The following is a 12,599-nucleotide window of genomic DNA, read 5'->3' as shown; positions in this document are numbered from 1 at the left end:
TATAGTACCCAAAAATAATGGTAAATGGAGAGTTTGCATTGATTATCGAGAATTGAACAAGGCAACCTTAAAGGATCATTTCCCTCTACCTTTTATTGATCAGGTACTAGACACTTTAGCAGGTAAAAAGTATTTCTCATTCTTGGATGGTTTTAGTGGGTATAATCAAATTCAGGTAGCACCTGAAGATCAAGACAAAACCACATTTACTTGTCCTTGGGGAACTTTTGCCTACCGAGTACTCCCTTTTGGATTGTGCAATGCACCCGCTACATTTCAAAGGGCTGTACTAGGAATCTTTTCAGATCTGATTCATGATTGTGTAGAGGTATACATGGACGATTTCACAGTTTATGGTAATACATTTGAAGAAGCTTTGGAAAATTTGGAAAAAGTACTGGTAAGATGTAAGGAAACAAATCTTTCTTTAAGTCATGAAAAGTGTTTTATGATGTTTACTGAAGGGATTGTTTTAGGACATCATATTTCAGGAGATGGGATTAAGGTTGATAGATCCAAAGTTGAAGTCATCTCTAAGTTACCTATTCCAAATTGCCAGAAGGATGTTAGAAGTTTTCTTGGGTTTACTGGGTATTACAGAAGATTTATTGAAAACTTCACTAAGATAGCATCCCCTCTTTTCAAATTGCTTACCAAGGACTGTGAGTTCAAATGGGATCCCGAGTGTCAATCTGCTTTTGAAGCTTTAAAGACTAGAATATCTGAAGCACCCATCTTAAGGGGGCCAAATTGGAAACTCCCTTTCCACATTTCCACTGATGCTTCAGATACAGCTCTAGGAGCTGTTTTGGGACAAAAGGATTTGATCCCTTATGCCATTTATTACACAAGTAAGAATTTGACTCCCACTGAGTTAAATTATACTGTTACAGAAAAAGAGTTCTTAGCTGTGGTACATGCGATTAATAAGTTTAGACACTACATAACCGGCTATGAAACCTTTGTCCATACTGATCACTCTGCCATAAGATATTTAATGAACAAACCTGTCACTAATGGTAGAGTTATAAGATGGCTTTTACTTTTACAAGAATTCAACATTACTGTGTTAGATAGACCTGGAAAACAAAACACAGTAGCTGATTTCTTGTCTAGAATCCAAAACACTAATGAAGATTCTCCAGTAGAAGATAAGTTTCCAGATGAATACTTGTTTGCAGTGACTACCAAGACTCCTTGGTATGCAGATATGGCTAATTATCTAGTTACAGGGAAGCTACCTCTACACTTATTTCCTAATGAGAAAAGGAAAATCATTCAGGAGAGTTCACATTTTTCTTGGATTTCTAATGAATTGTTCAAAACAGGGCCAGATTGTATAATCAGAAGGTGTGTTCGGGAAGATGAAATGCCTGACATCCTTAAGGCATGTCATGATGAACCATGCGGCGGGCACTTTGCTGACAAGATGACAGCTTATAAAATCCTTTCTCTAGGATATTATTGGCCTTCTCTCTTTAAAGATGCAAAGCAGTATGTTAGAAGGTGTGACAGCTGCCAAAGAGTTGGGAAACCAACTCCTTCAAATGAAATGCCTCTACAGCCTCAGGTATGCATCGAACCCTTTGAGAAATGGGCTCTAGATTTCGTTGGACCAATTAATCCACCATCAAAGCAAAAGAAGTATATACTGGTTTGTACTGATTATGTTACTAAGTGGGTAGAAGCGAAAGCATTGCCTTCTGCCACTGACAATTCAGTTGTTCAATTTCTTTTTGAGGATATTTTCACTCGTTTTGGTGTCCCAAGGGAAATTGTGACAGATCAGGGCAGCCAGTTTACATCTAAATTGATGGAGAAGCTGATGGAGGAATATAAGATCAAGCACAGAACATCTAATCCATACCATCCGCAATCCAATGGCCAAGTGGAATCTACCAATAAAGTTCTTGAAGGCATTATCACCAAGACTGTTCATCTTCATAGAAGAGATTGGGCGGAAAGGCTCCCTGAAGCCTTATGGGCCTATAGAACTACATGGAAGAACACAACAGGACATTCTCCCTATGAACTTGTTTATGGGAAGGAAGTCCTGCTCCCCATTGAGTTCCAAATCAAGACCTTCAAGATGGCAGTCCAATTGGGAATGAGCCTCTCAGAAGCCCAAAGACACAGAATGGACCAGCTAAATGAGCTAGATGAAATAAGGCAAGATGCAATTCTAAGGACCGATCTAGTTCAGCACCAAAGATCTAAATGGCATGATCGTCATATCAAAGAAAGAAAGTTTCAGAAAGGAGATTGGGCTCTATTGTTTGATTCAAAGTTCAAAGACTTCAAAGGAAAGTTTCAAACTCATTGGCTTGGGCCATATGAGATTGATGAAGTCTTTAGCAATGGAGCAGTTCGAGTGAAAACTATTGATGAATTTCATACTCCTCTTATTGTGAATGGCCATCGCTTGAAAATCTACCAAAAGCCATTCTCAAAAGAAGAGTTTGTCAAGTTGTTTAAAGACGATTCTGCAATCAGGTTGGTGGAGAAGGATTCTTCTCCTCCATCAGCCTAATCTTTGGTTTTTGAAAAAAAAAAAGAAAAAAAAAATGTATAAGCCTGAAAACCAATCTCTGATTGGCAGTCTTATGCAGAAAACCTGAGGTGAAAATCAGGGTCACCTGACACCTCATGTTTTCAAAAAAAAAAAAAAAAAAATCTCTTTTTCCTCCTTATTCCACCTCATTTCGCCATTTCATCCACTTCATTCACCATCTCATTCATTTAATCACTCTCACTCCACCTCATTTCTTTCCATCCATCCATCCATTCATTACATTTCATTCCATCAATAAAGTTATTTTTTTAGATAACTAAAGTTGTTTTGTGCAGTCGAAGGGTACCACTGCAGTTTCCGCAGCTGTATGGCAATTCTGCAGCCATTCAGCCATTCCGCAGCTCTCTGCACCTGCATAAAAGAAACACAGTCTGTTTGAAAAGAAATTTACAGTTCATAAGTCATCAACAATAAGTGGAAAAGAGTCATGCAACAGCAATAAAACAATGAAGGGTTAGTGGCAAATGATCAAAGGCAATCCAAGCGCGGATATGAGGTATGATCTAAATCCTAAACTTACGGTTATCTCATTTTGCAAAGTTTCTGGGTTATGTTTCTTGCCATTTAATGTAATGATTACCAGTCTTTCCCATCATGCGACCAAAAATCCATGTATCCCCCACACTTATCGGTCCTGTTCATCACGATTTTTGAAACTCAATTGCGGCTGCTCCTCCATTAAGGTTTTCGTACCTAAGTGACGTAGACTACTGTACTACGTCTCTCTACGTCATAATTCCCGCAGCCAAGTGTAAACCTATGACCGAAGCCTAAGGACCTAACCGTTTCTACCCATCATTTCATTTCATAACCCTCCTACGCTCGTATCATTCCATTCACGTTGTTTCATTTCCACAGTTCTCTTATTCCGCTGTGCTCACTACGCTGCTACCTTAGCCATACTCTGTTTTACTTCTTCCTCTCTGCTAATTCTGATTATCAGTGAAAGTATGTTACGGCTGTTACATTAGAGCCGTAAATTTACTGCGTTAAGGCCACTGTTGAAGCCGTGTAACCTTTTTTCCAAAAGTTTTAGAACAGAGCCGTAGAGCCAATGGGTAAACTCTTAAGAGCAAAACCAGAGGGTTCAAAATTTCTGGAGGGATATCCTCAAGTTAAAGAGGCTTTGCAAAAAGAAAACTGGCTCCAATGCATCCAGAAATTCAGAGGTTACCACAAAGAGGTTACGAAGGCCTTTGCACGTTCCTTTAGAGACAAAGACAATCAAGTGGAGATAGGGGACCTAAAGTTTACAGTCACTGAGAGCAGTATAGCACAGGCCACTTCACTTCCACAAACTGGAGAAAGATGGTTTAAAAACAGATCAGTACAAGACCAACAGTGGAAGCAAATCTTAAAGAATCCAGGTATGGATACTAGCATTTTTACAAAAGGGATTCTTGTTACTTATGTCAAGGAAGAATGGACAACTTTACTTTTATTAGTGCAAAAATTCTTTACTTGTGAGGGAAGGTTTGGAGTTTTATACGTTTACCATGCCAAAGTCATGATGCATTTCTTAGGAGATGATATTAACCTTCCATATTTTCTACTCTCAAGTCTTAGAAAAATGTGTTCAATTGTCCAAAGGAACCCAAGAAACATTGAACCACATCTGTATCATCATGGTCTTGTTAAGATGCTAGTTGAGGAACAGTTGAAAGCAAAAAGAGATACTTGGGAGAGATTTCTTGTGAGAAACCATTTTGAAGAAGCAGGAGAAACCTCTGTGCCTAGAAAAAGTAGAAGAAAAAGAGAAGAGGCTACCCCTGAAACTGTTGTTCAAGAGGAAACTGTCCAAGAACAGATTGAAGAAGAAACTGGTGTACATCATTCTGAACATGAAATTGACCCTGAGCCTGTTGTGGACATTGATCAAACAACACAAAGAATCATCACAGAAACCCTTTCAGAACTTGCCCAAGAAGTTGCTCAAAAGAGAAAAGAGAGTAGGAAGAAACAAAAGGAAGATAAAGGCAAAGCTGCAGCCCAAGAAACTTACCTTACTCCTGAAAATTCCAGTGAAGAAGATACTCAGCCCTTAGCACAAAGGTTGGCCCAACTCCATGAAACTGCCCTTTCCAAGAAGGTGGAAAAACAAAAGCAAAAAGCACAAAAAGAAAAACAGAGCATCACCACCGTGAGAAGGAGCAGAAGGATACAAGACAAAGTGGGGGCCACAAAGGGTAAAAAGTCACTCATCATTGACTTGAGCACACCTGAAAAGGTTGCTACAAGACCTGACTTTGAGAAAAGCCCTCCACACGCTGAGTATGTTGAGACTAGTCCTCCACGTGAGGAAAGTCTTTTTGAGCATGAACCTGAATATGAACATGGATCCAAATTTCAGTATGAGCCTAGTCCAAAGAAGTCACCAGAGGTTGACCCAGATCAGCAGAAGGTTTATAATTACCTGGAGACGTTAGAACAAGCAGCTGCTGTTCCAAGCACTGTTCAACCTTTGGAGCAGCAAGTTCAATCACTGAAGCAAGAAGTATTTGAGCTGGAGGTACTAAATCGCCACATCAAACAAGAAAATGAAAAACTGAAGGAACAGAGCAATGTGGACAAGATGGTCCAAGATAACACCATGCTTCATATGGGCCTTTGGCAAAAGGAAAACAAAAAGCTCAAGAAGAGATGCAGGAAGTTAAACAGAGCCTTGATCAATTTAAAATTCAGATGTTTGATGAAAAGACCAAGAGTCAATGTGGCCACACAGAGGAAGAAGAGAAGGCTAGATGTCTTAGCAGAGGCATCTCAGCAGATGGATTGAACAATGTTTTCGTTGCATGAGGACATGCAACACCCTCGTAGTGGGGGTATGTAGAGCCTCTACTTTGCACTTGATTATCCATCATTACCTACAGTTTTCCCTCACTCATCTCTCTCTTTTGCCTCATTTTCCTTGTAAACATACCCAGATCATTACATTAGATGTCTTTAAGCATTATTAAGTGAACTTTGCTAATGTGTGACTGTTTTGTTTAGATTTTGACATATTTACAGAGATTCTGCAGCTGTCTGGCAATTCCGCAGCCATTCAGCGATTCCGCAGCCATCTGATGATTCCGCAACCTTTTTGTTAATCTCAAGGTTCCATGTGTCATTTTGCAAAACGAACCACATGGGCACGTGGCAATAAAGGTGCTCAAGGTTCCTGTTCTATTGGTTCGGCCAGCCACATCATCTACACCTCCGGTCAACGAGGGTCAAGCCACGGTCAACAAAGGCAGCTTAAACGGTGTTACGTAAGCTGTTGGGTCACGTCAATGCAACCGGTGATTTGTCCGTGTTACGCAGGTTGTGGAAAACATAATCCAACTCTGGATTCAATTCCCATAACGACCAGAACCTCCAGCTCATCCATGAGGCTTATGACGTGTTGCTGAACCTTTATTACGCATGACAGATTAGTTAAATTTCAGTTTCTAGCTTTATGCATTAGGCAATCGTTTAGATGCCTATAAAAACTAGCGTCTGTGTACGCTTAATGCTACTTTTTAGTTGTTGTGTTTTATGAACTTGTTATAATTTTAGTGCATTTCAAGACTCTGTTTTGATAGTGCTTTTCTAGCACTCTTGACTGTAATTTTCTGCATATGGAGTAATAGAAGACAGTGTTGTTCTGACGTTTTCAAATCCTTGAGTCTTCTTTGGGTCTTATGAATGGAGGGCCCCCGTTCATGACTGCCCTTGTATAGTATTTTATGTTTATATTCTTGCTATTTCCTTATTTTCCATTCAGCATTTCCTTTCTTTGAAACATGTAGAGTTTAATTCACTTTCATTGTCATTTCATTTGCAGCATTCACTTTGACTGATCAGATTTGTTTTTCTGCAGGTTTTTAAACCCGGGATTATGTGTGTGTTTGTGTATTTGCTTTATATCTAGTGGTAGTTTCAGTTGTCTTATTCATAGTGCTGCCTTTTACTCTGTTTTCTAGTTTAGCTTTTAGTTTAGTTTCTCAAGTTGTATGCTAACTAATTAATGATCTCTTTATCATAAACTGTTTATCTTTAAGAGAGCAGAATACTAATGAATTACAGCTTGTTTTGAAGTAGTCTTGGCTTATATCACTTACTCCTTTTTTCCACTTGTTACACATAACCATGAATGTTGAAAGCAGAATGATGGAGAAAGGCATAGTGGTGTTATAATTTTTCATTTAGAGCTTTATCATTTCTTAGACTTATCTTTAGCTACTTCCTAATCGTGTTTTACACAGTACTATGTGTTAGAAGCAGAGAGTTAGGAAGAGACAAACATTATCATTGGTCTTTGAAGTGATTTTCTTATCTTTTTTTGCAGCAACATGAGTAGTGACTAATGCCATTAGAAAGTGGTTCTTTGCTTTCAGCTCATTTCAATTTATTTATTTCTTTCAAGCTTTTCCTTTTCAGCAAGTAGTTAGAAACCACCAATCACACACCCTCACTCATCTAGAATTCACCTTACACACACTATCACTCATATGTTTATAAAATCATCACTCCATCTTAGGAAGATAAATTAACCACAAACAACACCCCAAACGACAAAAAGCTCTAAGAGGTTGCTTAAGTACATATAGTACACCTTCACTTCATCAGCTTACGAGCCCCGGGTTGACAATTAATGACATCAATTTAGGAACACTAAATTGACTAAACAAACTTCTCAACAAACTCTGCGTTGTAGGTCGCTTGCGGCTCAGGTAGATGATACATGAGTTTTAGGTCTTGAGCTGCAAACGATCCCACGGGCCCATGTCCCTGGACCTTGAACTGTCTATGGTGCAACTCCGCATCATCTAGTATCCATTTGATCATGTCTGTGTATGGCAGGATCTTTGGCCTCGCTGCTATCCTATGGAGGAACGAACATGCTAGATCTTCCAGGGATGCCTCTGAAGAACGTGATGCACCCACGACAGCAGCAGTTACCTTGATTATTATCGGATTTTCTTCCTCCAATATCTTATACATGCCTTCCCAAGTTGAGATGTCTGCATATTTATTGCATGCAGTATCTGTGTAGAAGGGCGGCATCTCTTTGGTCTTTTCCCTCGTCTCTGAGCTCTGAGCTTTGTTCTTCTTTCCCATCTTCGCTTAGCGTTTCTGTTCGGTTTTGCCTTCACACTTTGCTCCTGCAGGTTACGAGCGAAAATGGAAAGATTGATCAGAAAGGTGATGGGAGAGTTTTAAATGCAAGAGATAGATTAGATACGCCACCTTACGTGAAACAAATCCGCATTAAGGCACGCGTCTTTATGCCACTTAATAACTGACAACTAATTCATTACTAACATTAAAAGCGCATAATTTCCAAGTCAGGTAATGGTAAGTGGATTTTTCTTTGGGTGGCGTGCCCGAAAGAGTCGTACTGAGGTGCTTTTATGACTTGCCAACTCATCCTCGCATGTCGCGCGATCGCAAAGGTTAGTGATCGCAACATCGCAGATCGCCATATCGCAGATCGCAATGATTCAAATGTTTGCCAACGTGCCCAGCCTCATTTCTGCGATATGCGATCGCAATATCGCAGATCGGCGGACTTTGAAGCTCTTCTTTATGGATGCTAGTGTATTGCGATGCGATGTTGTTCATTAACACCGAGGCGGTTCGCATATTGGTTTTTAGGGGTGAAACGAAGGCATCTCTTTGATTCTTTTTGTGAAGCAATCTTAGGATTTGCTTTTATGATCACAGGTCTAGGCTTAAGTCGTCTAAGGACCTTTTTCTACGTTTTATGCTTGTAATTTCTAAAGAAGTCTTTGTTTTCTTTTTTCGGAATTTAACTAAGGGTCCCCTATTCAATCTATCATTATGACTGATATTAGGCTGAATTAGGGGGGGGTTGTTGCTGGCCACAACAGAACCTTAGGCTCCGAAAGAAACAGCTCCTCTGTCACACTAGTGAACTAGGAATTTCAAGTATTTACAGCCCTCTAATTATGGTTCATTTTTTAAGCTTTCACATTAAAAGTGGAATTCTTTTGGTGGCATTTTATTTTTCTTTTAGGGTCGAGGTTCTGGGTTAATGTCTGGTACCCAATTGGGTGGTTTGGGCTTGTTGTTGTAACTTTATCTGGTCCTGGTAGTTCGAGTGCACAGGGGCGTGTCGGGTGGTGGTTTCTCTGTGTCGCGGGGGCTTGGTCTCTTATATTTTATCGGGTGTTTAGGGTGCCTTTTGGACAATACTTTGTTGGTCCTGACCCTAGGCAGGTTGTGTCTGAGAGTGAAACCCATTTCGTTGTGTTTCCTATCTGGAAACCTTGTGAAGTTTGTCCTAGTCTAGGTGGGTTGGGCTGGGAAGTCTCCTTCCATTTTCAGTTGCAATGTCTGGGTGAATTGTTTTGAAAAATTCAAGTCTATGGGTGGCCCAGTGTTTTGTGGGTTTTGCAGCTCGATCACGTTTCTACCCTCACTTTGTTTTTTGGCTTCGAAATTCTCTGTCTATAGTCGTGGGGGTGGTGAAATCGTGGAGCATGGGGTAGTTTTTGTGTTTCAGGTACAATAATTTAGCACACCTTCTACCAAGCTTCGCCCAAGGACACCCTCATAGAGGCGGAGGGCAACAGAGGCAAGTTGGCCATCGTGCAGGCATCCATAGTCCATCGTCTACATATTCACAGAGTGTGGGACAAGCAAGGGAAGTTTCCCAAGAACAGTGTCGTTCCCCTGGTCGTGTGGTCATGCCAACCGCTATGGACTCAATCACGGAACAACTGAGATGCATCTATGCCAGCCTAGACATCCTCTGGGGATACCAATACAAGGATAGAAATGAATCTGTTGCCTACATGGAAGATATCCAATTTAGTCATAATGAGATCTTAGAGTAGCTAGCCAACATCTGTCGGAGCCACTGTCGAATGAATGAACACCTGCATGTGTTGGAGGTCAAAGTTGATAATGTAGACTTTCACATGCATGAGAGATGAGGCATGTTAGCGATGCCTCCCTCACCCATCCATAGCCACCTCCATGAAAGAATGTTCAGAAGTTGTTTGCCTTTTTGTCACCATTTTGGCATCTAAGGTTATTCAGCCTGGCGTAAATAATGGTTCTGACTTTCCTAGGTGTTGAGAAACATTTTGTAAACAATATTTTCATGGTAATATAATTGAAGTTTTTAGACTGACAAAAAAATAAATAAATTTAAAAACGTAAACTAATCATATAATTAAATAAAAGTATATATAATTAAGTTTAAAAGTATATATTTAAGTTAGAATATTATAATAGAATTTTAAAAATACTTAACTTATCTCACAAAAGTCTTGAGTTGTCTCTGATTTGTAGGACATTATAACTAAGACTAGGCTACATATGTTTTAACTTATGTAATCTCTTTTCACTCTAAAAGAGGTTTGCACGACAAGAAATTTGATCCTTAGTAAATCCAAAATTAAGATGGATGTATATTGGTTTAATTATTAATTATAATTATATTTTTATATTTTATTTTATTTTTTCAATTTTTAGGTAATTAAGGTATCTATTTTTTTAATTGATAATTATTATATATGGATAAACATCTTTTTCATGGGAGAACACCTCTCACGAGGAACACCTCTCACGTCTAGGCACAAAAACCGGCAACAAGCTTTATAGGTGGAAATCACATTGTTTCAAACCAACGAGTGTGGTTCATAGTCAGGACAAGTTGAAGAACCAGATCATCGCTACAAGTTAAATAGGGAGAGCAGATCTTCCAACGGCTATATTTGACTAGGAAACAGTGATATTGGACCGGGCAATTTCACTGAGAAACGGCTAAATTTGACTGGTCAACTCCACTGGACCAGGGGAAGAAAAGGTATTAATGTTATTGTTATAATTTTTTCTCTTCCTCGGTCCAGTCTAGTCAAGGTATTAATGTTATCGTTATAATTTTTTCTCTTCCTCGGTCCAGTCTAGTCAAATTTAGCCGTCAAATTGTCCGGAACCACACTTGGTGGTTCAAAACACGTGGACAAAGATATTACAATGTAATTTGGGCCCAAATATTTCTTATTAAACTTGATATAGATCACAAAAACTTAAATTCAACAATATATAATCTTGTCTAACAAAAATTAAACGCTCTCAACTATACATAATCTTATCTAAATTAGACCGCGAAACCTGTGAAGGCCGCGCAGCTGATTAAATATTAAGGGATTACCATTGTGACAACAGTCGAGCGATCTTTTGTATTGCAACTTACATTCGCATCAAACAATCAATCGTGTCCGTCCACGCCATTCTTAGCGCAAATTCATCACAAACTTTCCAGAAATTCGTCTTTTATTATCGGAGGTTTTTTCCACGTGCTGTTTTTCTATTTTTATTCTTGAAATACAAGATAAAAGATGAAAGCAGTTTTTCTAACTCTATTATTGAAATATTATTTTTTTTTTGCAGAGAGACGCTCCTATTTTTAACTGATGGAAACATTGCTGGTTAAAAGTACAGGTGCTTTTCTATAATTTCATTTTAATTTTAATTTGCAATTGGTTCTTCCAGGTCAGTGTGCAATTTTTATTTTTCTTCCACAAGTTCAGGGGCTAAGTTTTTGGAAGTTTAGAATTTTTTTTTGAAATCACAAATTTGATGGGTAATTTTTCCACAATCTAAGTGGTGTAAAGTTTTTTATAATGCCCAATCCATATACAATCAAAAAACCAGTTTAAATAATACAGACCAAAATTTTACTTTCGAGATTTTCCAACACCTGAAAATCAAAACCACTCTAGAATTTTACTCTTCGGTAAGTAAAACAGCCGGAAAGTGTTGGTTTTCTAATTTTATTACTGAAATACAAGAAAAGAGACGAAAGCTGATTTTCTAATTTTATTTTATATTATTCAGATATTATCTTCAGACAGCTATTCTTAACTGAACTGAACGTGAAAAGACTGCTGGTTAAAACAGCTGCTTTTCTATAATCTAATTTATTATTGAAATATTGGTTTTTCGAGTAGTACCCGTGGGGTAGCACGATCAGTCCAGCACCAGCGAGAAAGGGTCAATCCAAATCAAGAGGGAAGGCGACTTAGATTGACAAACCCTCAATCGCTCTTTCAGTTGACCTGAGGTGTAATTATATTATAGGACTTGTCTAGTTCGGTGAGATCAATTTAGTTTTATAAGTTTTTGAATAGTATTTTAATGGGTGGAAATGGATTTAGAGTGTTGAGGCGGATTTAAAAATTTCCTGAAATTTAATAGCTCTAACTTAGGTTTACAAAAAAATTAGTTAAATTTCATCAAAAAAATTACTAAAAACCATTCTTTTAATATGGCTGATTTATACTGTACATACTTTAACCCAGGTGCTTTTCTCTGTAATTTATTTGCATGCAATTTGCTATAATCTAATTGTAGAAAAAAACACAGGTACCGACTGCACAATGAAACAAACACCGCCACATGCATGTAGAACGATAATTTCTCTGGAAAAGAATAAGTTTCAACAGAGGCAGGAGGACAAAAACGATAATCGTGCCGAGGAAAGAGTAGGAGCTCCCTTGCAGGATCTGCTTCCCACTTCCCATCACCTTATTTCAGGTATGTGTTTTTATATGTATGTCTGTGGGGTGGTGGAGAGTCATCTTTATTTAATTAGATTGTAGATTGTGGGGGTGGTATGTGTTTTTATATGTATGTCTGTGGGAAGGAGTTGGGGCGCCGCGGGGTGGGTAGGTCTGTGGTAAGGGTGTAGAGTCATTTTTATTTAATTAAATTGTAGATTGTGGGGGTGGTGGAGAGTTATATCTATTTAATTAGATTGTAGATTTTGGAATAATTTTTTTGAAATTTGGTTTTAGGAATGGGTGGTTATGTGGTTATAATTGTCACTGAATCTAATTGATGATTTATTTCCAGGTTCTTTAATAGATGGGCTTGTGGACGACGTTGTTCTTGGTAAAGTCTTAACGCGATTGCCATGGTATCAGTTGCCAAATGTAATCGAACCGCCGATGCCGTATCCAGTCTCCATCAAGTATCCCACAGTTTCTCCTCTTTTAGAACTTGCAATGGTATTTGTGTTAAATTG

This window comes from Pinus tabuliformis, chromosome X, assembly GCF_031772625.1.
Source record: "Pinus tabuliformis cultivar Carrire ecotype Pingquan chromosome X, CPIR1, whole genome shotgun sequence".
Lineage (NCBI taxonomy): Eukaryota > Viridiplantae > Streptophyta > Pinopsida > Pinales > Pinaceae > Pinus > Pinus tabuliformis.
This window is presented reverse-complemented; position numbering follows the sequence as displayed.